Source organism: Sarcophilus harrisii, chromosome 1 (genome assembly GCF_902635505.1).
Source record: "Sarcophilus harrisii chromosome 1, mSarHar1.11, whole genome shotgun sequence".
Lineage (NCBI taxonomy): Eukaryota > Metazoa > Chordata > Mammalia > Dasyuromorphia > Dasyuridae > Sarcophilus > Sarcophilus harrisii.
The window spans coordinates 230369896-230386292 of NC_045426.1; the positions used below are offsets into that span (position 1 = coordinate 230369896).

At 36.9% G+C, this 16397-nt stretch overlaps 1 protein-coding gene across 14 annotated transcripts in view; it reads left to right on the forward strand.

Moving 5' to 3' along the window:
• Nucleotides 1-1474: 1474 nt before the first annotated feature.
• The window catches only part of UBAP2 (ubiquitin associated protein 2), a 123975-nt gene continuing 109052 nt past the window's right edge, over nucleotides 1475-16397 (forward strand). For 3 of the 14 annotated variants that reach the window (XM_031937979.1, XM_023497277.2, XM_031938012.1), the window contains exon 1: nucleotides 2659-2776. The gene's annotated coding sequence lies outside the window, so the exon portion shown is untranslated. Of the gene's footprint in view, nucleotides 1930-2292; nucleotides 2410-2648; nucleotides 2777-2846; nucleotides 4563-16397 lie in introns of those variants that run through there. The other 11 variants (XM_031937930.1, XM_031937961.1, XM_031937992.1 and 8 more) reach the window with 9 other exon arrangements.

Here is a 16397-nt window from a genome sequence, read left to right on the forward strand (position 1 = left end):
AACAGAAATATGTAGAGTATGGTTTAATATACATATATGTGTATGTATATATATATATATATATATATATATATATGTATATACACACACACACACACACACATATATATATATATATATATACATGGTTTTATATATATAAACACATACCTGTATATATATATATCCCCACCTGAGCAAGGTGGGGAGGAAAAAAAAAAGTGCACAACAGAGAACAAAAGAAAAGAAAGCAGGGAACACAGAGAACCAGGTAGATGTGATATTACATAGTTTTGTTTTTTTTTTAAACAGTGTGAAATGGAGATTCGGGTTTCATATAGAATCCTGTGTTGTGCTGACTAAATGGGAATTTTTTTTTGTCTTTTTAGTCAAAAGTTAAAAATAAAAAGTTTAAAAAATAATCACATCAGTGTATTACATAAGTTTCCCCACCTGATAAAAATCACAGATCTGGACCAAAAAACAATTAAAAATCATTTCACTGAAGTGACTTATATTTCAAAAAGCATGATTAAATTAAGTGTTTTAGATTTCTCCATGGTCCCGGACTTTTCCGTAGTAGTGTCTACTGGATGATGGAATTCACGGCATTGAACCTGTACTTCAAGGCTGTTCACTAGAATACCTTCTCAGTGTCTGAAACCTATTGATATTGTAGGCTCTTAAACTGGGACACATTGTTTTAAAATATAAGGTGTCTCCCAAGTCGCTCTGAGTACAGTTCTCATTAGATTAAGGCTTTGGGGACATTTGGTATTCTAATAACTGTATTTCAGTATTAGTTTCTTTGGAATCTTATGTACTTTTAGCACTCAATAATGAAACATAGGCATAAACTTCACAAGACTGCCAAATTACCAAAGAAAACTAAGAACTCCTGCTCCAGAAGAATCAGGAGGAGTGTTATTACAGTGAATAGTTTGCTTCAGATAAAACATACTGGTTGGCTCAATTTGGCCAAATCACTTTAAACTCTCAAAGGCCCAGGTTCTATCAATGGACTCTTCAAAAAAAAAAAAAAAAATTAAAATTCTACTAATACTCCAAGGTTATAGTATCATGCCACTTTCTCTACTGAAGAGTTCTCAAGACGAAATATCTCTCCTTCCTCTGGACATGTGTTGTTAGGTTCAAGTGAAATTCATCATGAATGTTTTATTTTCCTTTAAGACAGGGAGGATATATTATTAATTTGCCCAAATTAATTTAACTCTCACCCAAAATCAGATCTTCAGTCTAATTCTCCAAAGACCCGGGGAAATGAGGAAATTGGCTCAAATTTACTTTTGGAACCGGAGGAGAGGGATCTCCGCACTCCACGTCCGCGGAGGATGGAGAAGGGATGAGACACTGATCGGAAAAGGGAGTCTTGGGTGGTCTACAGCGCCAGATGAATGGGAGGGCGGACGAACATAAAAGGTTGGATAGGGAGGGCGCATCTTCCGTTCCGTCCCCATAGCTCTTGCCTCCCGCAGGGATTAGAGGAAATCGGACTTGGCCTGTTTTTCTAACCGATGATGTGGAAAGAAGTATTTTTAAGGTCGCGGGGTCAAGGGCAAATAGGATGGGTAGACAGGGAACCAGGACCTAAGATAGCCGTTAGAAACGTGGCATGAGGCGCCTAGGGGCTCCGGAGTGCGCGCGCCCCTCTCCCCAACCTCTTCAAAACGTCACTGCGCCTCCCGGCATCCCCTGCGCCGAGCGGACGCAGCATCGAACGTGCCCAGCTCTGGCGCCGAGCCTCGGCTCTCTCATTGGTCGGAGCGCGATGGCTCCCGGAAACGGGGACTTCCCTTCTTTTCTTCACCCTCCCACTTCTCTTCGGGAACCCTCCGAACTCTTAAGCACTACCTGCCAAGGCTGCTGACATTCGCATTCACATAGCGCCTTAAGGTTTGCAAAGCGCGCTTTGCATACGCTCTTTCTGAGGTAGGGTATTATACTCCCGAGGGTGGAGGGGGAAACTTAGACACTCAACAGGGGAGCGAGTAATTCGTCCTGAGTCATTTACAAGTGTTAGGAGGGATTTGAGCTGAGATCTCTCCTGACTCCAGATCTAGCTCTCTTTACAAAACACCATGTTGCCTCTCGGGAGCGTGTGTTGGGAGGTGGGGGGGTGGAGAGAGGGGAGGAGCGTCTTAGTACGCGGCTTTGTAGCGGTGCATGTCGGGAATGGTAGTCTCTGTAAATGCCGCGTTGGGTGACGGCTCTTTCTGCCGAGGAAATGGCCACTTCCTAATAGTCATGTGATTGAGGAACCTGCGGTCCGGAGCGGGGAGGAGAGGGGGGAAAGGGAAGGAGGGGGGAGAGGAAGGGGGAAGGGGGAAAGAAGGGCTAGGGAGGAACTGATTGCCTTGTGATGTCATCGCCTCGCGACATCGAGTTGGAGTTGTGGGAAGGCTGACTGTGGTTTGTATCATTTCTCCCAGTCCTAATCCTTGCACCTCCCAGTCTGGTCCCACACACCCTCTCATCTGTTTTCTTCATCACCACTCTGGTTGGGTGGCTCTCAGTTGGTTGTCCGGTGTCTGAGTGAGGAGGAGGTGGGGGGAGCAGAGGGCGGGAGGGAGAGTGCGGACCAGCGCGTGTCCTCGAGCCCGGAGAAAGGGCGGGGGAGGGGAAGACGGCGAGAGGAGGGCTCCGCCCCAGGCTCCGCCTTTGCCAGTGACGCGGAAGGGTCACGTGACGGGGCCCCGGCCGCCGCTGCTTTGTGAGAGGCACATAGGCAGGTAACGAGCGGCGGCGGCTGGTCCGGGGCGCGGCGGGAGCAGCAGCGGTAATGCCTTCCGTCGTTTCACCCTCCTCCTTGGTTTCTCTTTTCCCCCTCTTCCCCTTTGCCAGTCATCTTCACCGAACTTTAGGTTCTGCGGACCTCTGTGGTTTCTCGGGGCCGTGTCTTATTCACCCCCCCTCCCCAAGTCAGGCCCACCTTCGTCCACGACCTGGCCTCCCACCCCAACCCGAGGCCTGCCTCCTTGACCACCCGCAAGGGGGAGGGGAAGGGCTAAACGCCCCTCCCCCTTCCTCGAGACGCGGCTGCCTTGGTCTCCTAATAATTGCACATACTCTCTTCGTGGGCATTTCGCCTCCATCCGATTCCCGACCATCCTTTTCTCACATCAGCATCCTTCCTAACCCCTTCCCTTCCCCCCATTTATCTCTGAGGGCCGCCTTTTAGTTTTCCCAATCTGGGCACTCCACCTAAGGCATCTGTGTTTCCAGTTTTCCAGACTGCCATTTTACCCATACATCTACCTACTCTATCCACCACTGGGGGCTGGTTTTCTTTTTTACTACAATTGCAGAGCTCTACTCTGGAGGGTGTGGCTTTTTGCACTCTTTTCTTTCCCACTTAAGTACTTAGGCTTACCCTTATCCTGGTTTTCTCAGTCTTGTGGCTGGGTCCTGGGTTCTTTTCCTTTCAACCTCATATTCTGAAGTTTAGAGCTTTCAAGTCTAATAAACCTATTTTCTATCAGCCTTTCTGGTGCTCAGCCTGACTAGAGGTGTGAATTTAGTTTCACATACCAATTTGGCTTATGTAGTTTGGAGAGTGTTCCCTAACTAAAACTCATACAACTTGAAGTACAACTTAATTAGCTTTCTTAAAGTGTACTTAAGGTGTCCAACTTTATCACTTTATTGGATCTTAATGTTCTCTTATTTTCTTTCACAAACTCCTTGGGGTTCAGCTCAGCCCTACTTTCCATACTTTCCCCCTGGTTTAATTCTGTCTCTCAACCTAATTAGTTGCTTAGCTATCTTCTCAAGTTACACAACTCTGATCCCTCCTTGACATATACTGAATTCAGTTTTTCTCTTGGGTGTGTTACTGCTTCCTCCTACTTATCCTTAGTCTAGTCACTTTATTACCCTGGTAACAGCATGACCTAATTGTAGCCTTCACCTCAGCACTATCATTCATATGTTATTATTTTCCTTTTCTACCCAGATTATAGGTATTCTGATTATATTCAAGATTCATATCATTTTTCCCCACCTGAGGATGCTAACAAACCTTTACTATGTTAAAAGAATATCTAAATAAAGGTCTCCCAGTTTTTTAGGGCAGAGAGGAGGCACTCTCGACTTCCTTTAACTCTCTTGGTACTTCTTTTCCTAAATAATGCCTACCATTTCTTTTCTCTTTTCCCTTATATTTACTATTTTTCTCAGGTTATACTTGATATTCATTTTTCCCTAAGAATGCTAACTAAATGAATTTTTTTTAATTTGATGGAATGGAGGTTATACAGCTTTTTACCACTCATTTTCTCCTATTGATACTTCCTTTAATTCATTAAGCATTTATCAAATAATTACTCTATGCTAAAGATACAGAAAGAAAAAGGAAATGTTGAGCTCATATTTGGGGGGATAACAAGTATATAGACATAGTAATTTTCCTGGAGGTCTGACACCTGAGGCTAAGGAGGAAGAATCAGGATGGGCTTCCTGTATGATGTGACCTCTGAACTTAATTTTGGAGTGGAATCGAAACAAGAGGAGCATGGAAGGCAAAGGCATGAAGACAGGCGATGGAAGGTCATGTTGTTGAATCTGTAAGTAGACTAGTTTGAACATAGGTAGTAAAGGAAAATAATGTGTAATAAACCTGAGACCCAGATTGTGAAGGACTTTAAAAGCCAACTCAGAGGAATTCATATTTTGATTTAGAGGCAAAAAAAAGTGGCTTCATTCTTGAGCAGGAAAGTCACATGGTCAAATCTGTGATTTAGAAATATCAATTTCATTATTGTGTGGAGGATAAATTAAAGAGAAGAAAAAGATTTGATTGGAGCAGAGCTCCCATTAGCTTATTGGCGTATGGGGATGAATTGTGTGGGAGAAGATGAAGAATGAGAAAGATTGTGGATGTAAAATTATCATCTGATTGATTATATAATTTATGAGGAAGGGGGAAGAAGTAAGCAAGACTCTGACATTTGAAAAGCAAAGTTGTGTTTTGGAAGTAGAGTCTTAAGATGCTTGAGACACATTCAGTTGTTGATGCTGGGAGCTCGGAGATAAATAGGTAGAGTCAGTTACCTTATGAGATCCCACAAACTAATTGGGGTGTGTGTGTTTACACATATGGAGAGAGATACACACAGAGGATGGAGAATTCTGACTAGATTCTGAAGTTTTTTCTGATTACCTCTTATCTTGGGTAGTCCCTTATTTTGGGAGATATGGGTGGGAAACAGAGGATTTGTTCCATTACTTACAGAAAATGGATGACTAGAATTTTTAACAATAGCTTCTCACCTCTCCTACCCCTGAATATTCCAACATCCTTTTTTGTAGCATCTTGAATTAAATCCCTATCTGTAACTACTGGTTCTTAATTATTACCATGAAATCTTAATACTAGGCTAAAGATTTTGCCCAGCCCCATGCATGTACTTCTATTTCAATGAAGTTTTCTTACCCGGATGACGTCTTCTCCATTCCTATTATCAAGAGTTAAGCTGATTTTTTACAATTCTACTGCTAACAGTAGTTATTTCTATATCACATGCAGCACCTCACCCACTTCTTAAAAGATTGAAGAAAAAGATGATATTTTCTTAAGATTGTGTCTAAGAAGAATAGGAAAATCATTTCTTCTGGGTAGATGAGGGAAAGAAAACAAAGAGGTCAAAGGAAATATCCCTAAGGATTGATTCTCACTGCTTCTTACTATTTTTCATTTTAAATGTAGGGAGGAAAATGTAATCAAATGGAAGCTGTTTTCTATATAATATATTAAGGACATCTTAGCTTCTTTCTTGGTAAAAAGCAGAGAAAATAAGTCCCATTAAGATTACTTTTATGTGCCCTGGATTTGATGATGGCAAAAGAAATGTATCTTAAATTTGTCATTCACTTAAGCTGAATGTGTTTTGCACTTGAAACTGGTCAAGCTCTCTACTTTCTCAAACTGAAAACTGGATCTAGATAGTATAACAGTGATTGCACCCTGCTGTGAGAACATACGGCAGAAACTTCAAAATATTGCCCTGAAATTGTCAGGGTTCAATCTTTAATGGTTCTAAAGTCACAATTTTACTTTTTAAAAATTATTTTGTCTAAGCATTTTTAAAGCATGGTCTAAGACCATTTTGAATGTGTTTAATGCTTAGGAATATCTTTTGTAAAAGAGCAGGCTTTTAAAATGAAGATGAATGGTATCTTTTATTGGTCATGCTAATTTGATTTCCTTCTTCAGTGTTACTAAATCTTGAGGTATTCAAGCTTCAGATCATTCTTGTTTAGATGGAAAGAGCCTGGCTGGACATTGAAATAATTGCTTTTGTAAAGGAAAGAAAGAGATGTGAATCAGTAAACTTTTGTTTACTTAGTACCTACTGTGTGCTATACACTGAGCTACACTCTTATACACTCCTAGGGTGTATGCAAAGAAAGTCAGAAGATTGTTGCTGTTCTTCAGTAGCTCTTCATCTCTTGAGGAAGATAGCATACAAATAACTATGTATAAACAATCTATATGCAGTCACTGGAGAAGAGTACTAATTTTGATAACAATACTTTAAAAAGTATAAAATATCCTGTTTCACACTGGGATTGGAGAGTGGGATTAGTTGCTTAAATCCTTCGGCACCTTAAGTTTTCTTGTCTATAAAATAGGGAATCTTGAAATAATTACGCAAGTTATTAATATAATGTATAGTTTGAGAATCATACTTTATCATTGGCTTCTTCAGACTGTCCTAGAGGTCCACTGCTCCATCGTCAGTAGGCATTTAGTAAATAATTTATTCAATGAATCTATTTGCTCAAAGTATGTTACATCAGTGTCTTTTTTTTTAAAAAGCCAAAACAAAACATTTTAATACCTTTTGCCTATATGAGCTAACTTTAAATGCTATTACCTGATCTTTTTTAGTCTTCCACTTACTATCCAGCTTCCTTCCCCTCTCAAAATTACATTGTATTCATTTTGTACATCTTTGTTTGCTTTATAGAATGTAAACTCCTCGAGGATAGGGGACTTTTCCTTTCTGTCTTTGTATCCTCTACACTGAACACAGTCTGGAACCTTTGATTGATTCATATTACCTTCATTTTACACATCCCTTCATATTGTATCCTTCCTTGTGACAAGGGAAAAAAATTCAAAACCAGATACATTGAGTCATTTGATTGTGTCTAATTTGCATGAATGGTCTGCTTCTCTACCGATGGTGAGGGTTGGGGGGAATATGGTCAAGGCTGCATTGGCAAGAAGTTTTAGTTCTTTGTATCTTTTTTTTCCCCCAATTACTTGGAGTTTACTTCTTGTTAGTGTTTTGTTTTGCTTTTTTCACTTTACCTGACTGTCCCTCTAGAACTGAGAGGGGACCTTAGAAGCTATCTAGAGACCCAGGGAGAATCCAATATCTTGCCTGAGATCACATTGGTAATTAACATCAGAGGTGAGATTTTAAATTTTTGTCTTTAGACTTAGTGCTCTGTAGCACAGTTATTGTGGCATTTTATATTTGCTTGTCTTCTGCTTATTTCACTTTGTTTCAGTTCATATTGACTATGATTCATACACACCCTTGTTTTTCTGAATTTCTCATTTGTCATTTTTGTAGAATATATATAGAATATATATTCATGTGTCATAATATTTTTAGTATATTTCCTAGTCCATGGTATTCACTTTGTTTCTAGGTCTTTGCCTCCACAAAGAGTGTTGCTTTTAATATTTTGTTAAATATTGAAACTATATTTTTTTCTTTTGGGGGGTATTATATTCATAATAGTGGTATTGGTGAGTCAAACAATTTTGACATTTAAACCATTTTTCTTGCTTATATCTAAATTGATATTTAGAATAGCTAATGGTATGATTGTATATTCACAGTCCTGCCCACATTGACTATTACCATCATTTATCATTGTGAATTTATATGGTGTCAATTAAGTTTTTGTGTTTCTCTACTGTTAGTAATATAGAACATGTTTTCATTTAATTCTTAAGATCTTGCAGCTCTTTATATTTATTGATTTGATTTGTGTAAAGGGCTTTTAATTTTAGTAATAGAAATTTCCTGTTTTATCTTTTGTGATTTCCTCCATCCCTTAGTTAAAACTTTTTCTTTCTAGCTATGTTTTTGATATTGAAAGATACATTATCTAGTTTTTTTCTAATATATTGATCTAAACCCAGTTTTTGACAGCTTTCCAGTTTTCCCATCAGTTCTTGTCAAAAAAGGATAACCTTATTCCAGTTAACTAATATTCTTGGGTTTATCAATCACTTGGCTCATGTTTTTGATTGCTTCTGTTATCTATTTTTTTTTAAATTACTGAGATAACTTTTTGTTTTTAACCAGTACAGTTTAATATTGTTGGGTTCTCAAATCAGTATTTAGAAACATATCCTCTTTTGCCAAGTCTGTAATCTTCATGAAAACTATGCATTTAAATCATATTGGTATACTAGAAACCAGTTATTAAATCTTTTTCTAATTATTAGAGCTTATTTTCTTTTAGGCAACTGTAAGGCATGTAGGATTGGTATGCTGCCTCAGACCCTAGCTATGTCATCCTGGACAAGTCACTTAACCTCTCGAATTTAGTTTTCTCATCTGTAAAATGGTAGTTTTTGTGAGGATCAAGTGAAATAATATATCTAAAGCATTTTGCAAACCATAAAATGCTGTGTAAAAGCTAGTTATTATTAGCTATTTTATTTTTGCTTTTATCTTCTGTGCTCAAAGAACCATTCCATATAATAAAGAATATGGGGGGGGGGAATATATGGGATGTGGGGAGTATAAAGGGAGCATTTTAGCAAAACTAACCAGCAAATCAACCAAATCTCACATAAACAGTGCTTTTATATTCCTTCACCCCCAGGTAAAGGGAAAGAAGTAGATTTTTCTCATTACTTCTTTTGAAGGAACAAACATGAACATTATAATTATACAGCATTAAGTTTTGTTTTATATGGTCTATTTATTTTTTACATTGTTGTCATTGTATATTGTTTTTCTGGTTTACTTTCTTCTGCCTCAGTTCATATCTTCTCATGTCTCATATTCATAATTTCTTAAATTGCTATAATAGTGTTCCATTCCATTATATTTTATTTGGGGATACTACTAATAAAATGACTAATATAAATGATGAAAAGATATATTTGAGGGGCAGAGGAGGGGAGGGAGAGATTAAGATTGATGTACCCTAGAATTATCAAGGAGAGTTATTGGGTAGAAATTTAGTGATTGGGAGGAGGAGAAGAATGTAGTTCCAAATAACTTTACAGAGTGGCTAGTGCCTTAGTTTTTCTGTTTTCCTTACAACTCCTCCAGTATGCATTCCTCCTCCCTCCAATCTAATGAGTGTAAGATATAACCTCAGTGTTGCTTTAATTCACTTTGGAGCATCCTCATTATTAAGTTAACCCCTTTCTTATTTCTGTCCCTGCTTTTTTTCCCCCCTGCTGAATTTGATGTGATTCTATACCAGATTTTTTTGTTGTTTTTACTCCTTCCTTCTCCTGTAGAGTGCAATTCATATGATGCCTCCCTACTCTTTTCTCCATTTTAATATTTTTTTTTTCATGTGCTCTTATTGGGAAAGAGAAAGTTCTGTTCTTTGTTCCTACTTTCTACATTAGTATCTATCTTCCTTACTTTGCCCTTGTCAAGATACTCAGAATCCAGGTCACTCTCAAGTTATCTGTTTTTCTTATTTTAACTCAATACCCTTAGATTCCATTCAAGATTTGAAGGGACACTTTTCTTTCCCAGTTGTTAGAATGTTGAAACTGTATCATTAAGCTACCTCTTACCTTTCTGCTACAGCTAAACTCTTAACCTTGGCATTTCAGTGTAACTACTCGGCTTTGGGCTTCTCATCAGAAATACTTGAAAGTTCTCTATTTGGTTTGAGATCCATTTCCATTCCTTAACCCTCACTGGGTTTAGCTTTGCAGAGGCAGTTATTCTCCAACTTTTGCCTATATATTTCTCCTTTTGGAATAGAAACAGCTAGGTGATGAATTGAACAAAGTGCAGGACTTGGGAGTCAGGAAAACTTTCAAATCCTGCCTTTCTCCAGGCACTATCTATGTTGATCCACAAGTCACTTTATCTCTGCCCCAGTTTTCTCATTTATAAAATGAGGGGCGCATAATAACATCTGCCTCTCAGAATTGTTGTAATGATAAAAGAAGTGATGTTTGTGAAGTGCTTTTGTATACTTTAATATAATATAAAAACTAAGTTATTGTATACCAGTATTTTTCCTGTGTAGTTCTGCTGAGTCTTGTTTGATTCTGACTCTCTATTTCTTGATATTTGAACTTTTCTTTGCTTTCTATGTGCATTTTTTTTTCCTTTTTCTTTGAAATGGAATCTTTTTAGATAAAAAAAAAATAATCTTTTGGTTCCTTTTGAGGTTTTTCTAGGTGGATTGATGGAGTCTTTCTTTCTTTTTTTTTTTTTTTTTTTTTTTGATGGAGTCTTTCAAGCTTCACTTTGCTCACTGGTTCTTATAAATACAGGCAGTTTTCATTTATGATTGTTGAAATAATAGTGTCCAGATTTTCCATATATTGTTTTTCAAGAATTCTCCAGATCTTGTTCTGGCTAATAGAGTGGGAAAGTAAGGAGGGTTGAGATCCTTTTTTTTTTTTTTCTTTCTCTCTCCCTAAGACAGCAAGCAATCTGAAATAGTTTATATATGTACAATCATATTAAAGATTTCCATATTAGTCATGTTGTGGAAGAAGAATCAAAACAAAAGGGAAAAACGACAAGAAAGAAAAAAAACAACAAAAAAGTGAAAATAGTGTATTTTGATCCACATTCCTAATTCATAATTGTTTCTCTGAATGTGGAAAAAAAATTTTTTTTGTTTTTTTTTGCAAGGCAACTGGGGTTAAGTAACATGCTGAGGGTCACACAGCTAGGAAGTCTTAAGTCTGAGGCCAGATTTTAATTCAGGTCCTTCTAATTCCAGGGCTGGTTCTCTATACACTGCTTCATCTGGCTACCCCTGTGGATAGCATTTTCTCTCTTGAGTCTTTTGAAAGGGTCTTAGATCATTGTATTTCTCAGAAGAGCCAAGTCTATCATAGTTGATCATCACATAATATTGCTGTTACTGTGTACAATGTAATCCTCCTGCTCATTTCACTCAGTTTTAGTTCATGTTTGAAGTCTTTCCAGATTTTTCTGAAATCAGTCTGTTCATAATTTTTCTTTTTTTTTTTAGTAGTATTTTATTTTTCCAAATACATGTAAAGATTGTTTTCAACGTGTTTTTTTTTTTCCTGAAGCAATTGGGGTTAAGTGACTTGCCCAGGGTCACACAATTAGGAAGTGTTAAGTGTCTGAGGCCAGATTTGAACTCGGGGGGGCCCCCTGACTTCAGGGCTGGTGCTCTATCCACTTCACCAACTAGCTGCCCCCTCAACATTCATTTTTGTAAAATTTTGTGTCCTAAGTTTTTCTTCCCTCCCTTCTAAGATAGCAGACAATCTGATAGAGGTTAACAATTTGTGCTATCCTTTTAAACATTTTCATATTTGTCATGTGCAAGAAAAATCAGACCAAAAGGGGGGGGGGGGAATTACAAGGAAAAAAAAAAACAAAAAAAGGTGAAAATATGCTTGTATCCACTTTCAGTCTATAGTTCTCTCTCTTTGGATACGATTGGCATTTTCTATCCCAAGTATATTGGAATTGCCTTGAATCACCTCATTGTTGAGAAGAACTAAGTCTATCATAGTAGTTGATCATCATGTAATCTTGTCTGCTCATTATTTGTTACAGAACAATAGTTCTATTACATTCATCTACCAAATTTGTTCACCCATTCCCCAATTGATGGGCATTGCCTCAGTTTCCAATTTTTTGCCACCATAAAAAGAGCTATTATAAATATTTTGTGAATGTGGGTCCTTTTCCCTTTTTAATAATCTCTGCGATAAACTCAATAGTAGTATTGCTGGATCAAAGGGTAATCACAATCTTTTAGCCTTTTGAGCGTAGTTCCATTGCTTAATCAGCAATGTATTCATGTGCCAATTTTCCCATATCTTCTTTAACATTTATCATTTTTCTTGATAAAAATATCATTTTAATAGTATATATTAGCTAATCTGATAGGTATGAGGTATCTCAGAATTGTTTTATTTTGCATTTCTCTAATCAACAGTGATTTAGAGCATTTTTTCATTTGACAATGGAAAGCTTTAATTTCTTCAAATGAAAACTGCCTCTCTCTATATATGTGTGTATAAATATCTATCTATCAAAGGATATATATATATCCTTTGATCATTTACCAGTTGGAGAATGGCTTGTAGTATAAATTTGACTCAGTTCTCTATACATTTTAAAAATGAGGCCTTTATCAGCAATATTGACTGTAAAGATTGTTTTACAGATTTCTGCTTCCCTTCTAATTTTGATTCCATTGACTGTGGAAAATATTTTTAAATTTAGTGTAATTAAAATTTATCCGTTTTGTATTTCATAATCTTTATTTCCTATTTGGTCATAAATTCTTCCCTTTTCCATAGGGTATACAATTTGCTTGTGTCATCATTATGTCTAAATTATGTACCCATTTTGATCTTATCTTGATAGGGTGTGAGATATTGGTCAATGTCTAGTTTTTGCTACTCTGTTTCCAGTTTTCCCAGCAATTTTTGTCAGATAGTGAGTTGTAAGGAGGGATTTAAGACCACAATTTTGAAGTTTGAGAGAGTGGGAAAGACTGGAGAAGACGGGAGATCTGTGATCAAGTAGAACAATTCTGTGTGTCAGTGAATTTAAATTAAGGTGTGAGTGACTATGTCTGATTGAGAGAGAATCATGGGAGTTGAGATTGCTGGCTTGGGAGAAATAAGAGTTTTGGGTCACTGTTGTGAACATGAGTCACTCTAGTTCAGGGATCCTCAAACTTTGTAAATAGGAGGCCAGTTCACTGTCCCTCAGACTGTTGGAGGGCCAGACTATAATAAAAACAAACATTTTGTTTTGTGGGCCTTTAAATAAAGAAACTTCATAGCCCTGGGTGAGGGGGATAATCGTCCTCAGCTGTCACATCTGGCCCATGGACCGTAGTTTGAGGACCCCTGCTCTACTTGAATGTTAGAAATTGTACTCTGGATATTAATATTAAACAAAAAGGAAAAGTGGCATCAATGTTGACAAATAACAGCACAGAGTAGGATTTCTTAGAAATCTTTTTTTTTTTTTTGTGGGACCTTTTTAGAGTCTGCTAAAGAATATGGACTCCTAAGAATACTATTTTTAAATGTATAAAATATGTAGGATTGCAAAGGAAACTAATTATATTGAAATATTTACAAAAATGTGTTAGAAAAAGCACCAAATTCGTGGGTTGCAATTTTAAGAATCCAACCCCCCCACCCCCCCAGTAGAGAATTGGGACAGTCTGATAGAATTGGATGTTATAAACTTTAAAAGAAGAATTGCCTTTTTCAGTGTATGGAATGGGGTGGGAGGGAAAAAAGTAGGAAAGGAGGTGTGCTGTAGGTGACATTGAAGAATAAGGGGTATGTTAAATTTTTCATCCTGTTCTTGCAGATTGGATGGAAGTTTCAGAGAAAAGCTAGTCAGTTCCAGAAGATGAGGTAAAAGAAGAGACCCTGAAAGTGATGTTTTAATAATGTAGACTGAATTTCAGACAATATAGTGGAAGGGTACAATAGGTAGGGATTAGAAAGGAGTAGGGTTAATGTGCACTGTCTTTGAAGGTAACTGGGTGAATTTTCACACAGCATTTTCACAGAGTTTGATTTTCCCAATCACAGATTATAGATGGAAGTTGGGATTTTTTAGGCGTAGTTTTGGTGCTGATGGGAGACAGGAAATATAGTTATACAGCAGTTTATATATCTCTCTCAAACTTTCAGATTCACAAATTAGAATGTTGTTATGGTGTAGCCTATTTTAGAGTAGGAAAGGAGTGAGGGTAGGGGAAGTTTATGGTGTTTGGGAAAATTCTGTAGGATGAAAGGAAGCCTCTTTTTTCCTCCTGCTAAGAGGATTACGTCTTTACCAGGATAGGGCCAAAACTTTAGGCTTTTTAAAGTGTCTTTCTCCTCAAATTGACTTGGGAAACTTGGGAAATGGCAAGCTTTGTTTAAGGGAGAAAAGTTATGTTGTTTAGAATTGTTATGCTCAAATAGGAAGGGAAGGGGCGAAGAATAAGGAACAGTACCTAAGGATCCCTATGGGTTGCATATTGACTTAGTTTTAAAATACAATATCATCTGTTTTATTGCATTTTTTTGTTTATTTTGTTAAATATCTCAATTATATTTTAATCTCTTTCTGACCATCTTCAGGAATATTGTGGGCTGTGTATTTGACAGCTTTGTTGTATAAGGTATTTTGTAATATAAATTACTCAATAACATCTGGATTCCACATTTGAACAAATTCTGGCTTATTTAAGCTTTATACTTTTCTTGACAGTACAAAACAAGTTTTACATTATGAATGTAATTTAGTTCTTGTTCTGTAACCTAGTATGATTTATATAGGATTTTGTTAAAAGCAAAGCTTCTTGCTTATGTTTCTGGTGAATTAAAGAAAACTGGTGTTAAAACAAGAGCAGGGGAGGAGAGTAGAGTCTCATAAGGTAGTGCTTCCAACAATTCAAGAACTCCAGATATGCCTGAATCTTCACTGGGTTATTTTTAGTTTTTGTTGCTCCTATCTGTTTCTATTCTAGGAATTCTTTTGGAACAATTTTTTTCAGGTTGTTGAAGTGAAGCCAAGGGTGGGGGTGGGTACTGAAGAAAGGAGGTAGACTATAAGGGTAAATGGTATTCCTTGGTCCAATAAAAGTGCACATGGCTATACTTTGATAGTGTTGTGCTTTACTAACAAAATTCTTATTAATTTTTTTAAAAAGGCACATTGAATTTCTGTCTTGTCTTAGGCCAAAGTTTTCATGTTGTGGTAAATTGCTAAAAGTTTTGTACTCCTCATTTGCCCATGAATCATTTCCATAATTTAATGGTAGTATACATGGCCTTAAGTATTCTGATAACTGAACTTGGAGTTTTGAATTATGTTTTTAAATTTCTTCCTTAATATTTGTGTGTAAAGTGAATATGTACTGAAACATGGTTTTATATATAACTCATGGTCTTATAGATGTTTATTGAGAGCAGACTTGGTCCCTAATATGTAATAAACTTGATAGTGCTTCTGCCAAATAGCATAGCTTTTAGATGAGAGACTGTCAGTCTGCAGAAAGAACACATAGAAGTAACATAATGGCTATCCAATTTTCCATTTGATTCCAGAGATCAAAACTATGATCAGTGACTTATTTAGACTCAAGGTACATAAAACCTTTTTTTGATCACATTGGATACATAGATTTATTGGTGATATCATTGGATCAGTGCCTATTCATAGTTCACTAATTTCTTTGGGCATAGTTTCATATTGCTTTTCAGAATCAACTATTTTACTTTTAGGAGAGAATGGAGGTCATATCAAAAAATAAAATTGATAAAAGAATTTAGTCAAGAAAACAAGTTGCTAAAAGGATCACAGAAAATAAAACATTTTGTTTTTATAAAATTTAAAAGGTTTTACACAAACAAATCAAATGCATTTAAAATTAGAAAGGAAATATGTGACTGGGGGAAAAGTTCTGATAGCAAGTTTCTCTGACAAAGGTCTCATATTCAAGATAAATATCCAAATTTGCAAGATAAGAGTTATTCCCCCAATTAATAAAGCATTCAAAGGATATGAACAGGCAGGTTTTAAAGAAAGCTATCCAAGCTCTTACCAATCATTTATAAAAATGCTCTAATCACTATAGAGAAATGTTCATTAAAACAACTGAGCTTCTACCTCACTCATAAGATTGGCAGTTATGACGAGAGGAAAATGATAAATGTTAGGCTTTGGGAAAACAGGCATCACTAGTGCACTATTGGTGGCCTTATAAATTGATATAATCATTCTGGAAAGCAATTCAGAACTATGACCAAAATCTGCAGTTGGGAGAAGAGAAGATACTGATTTTAACAAGACCCTATAACTCAGTCAATAAACATTAAGGGCCTACTATGTCCCAGGCACTGTGTTAAATGCTAGCAATCAAAAAAGGCAGAAGTCCCTCCTTTTAAAGACTTCTAATGAGGGAGGCAATATAACTTTGCATTTTCCACATTAAAGGCTCAAAGAGCCTGGAATATGACATTCTGGAAGGCAAAGGAGTTTGAATTACAACCAAGAATCAACTGCCCAATAAAATTGAGCATCTGTCTTTCAGGGTAAAATGGATATTTAATGAAATAGGGGAATTTTCAATCATTTCTATTGAAAAGACCAGGGCAAACAGAACATTTGATAGTCAAATACAAGACTGAAGAAAAGCATAAAAAGATG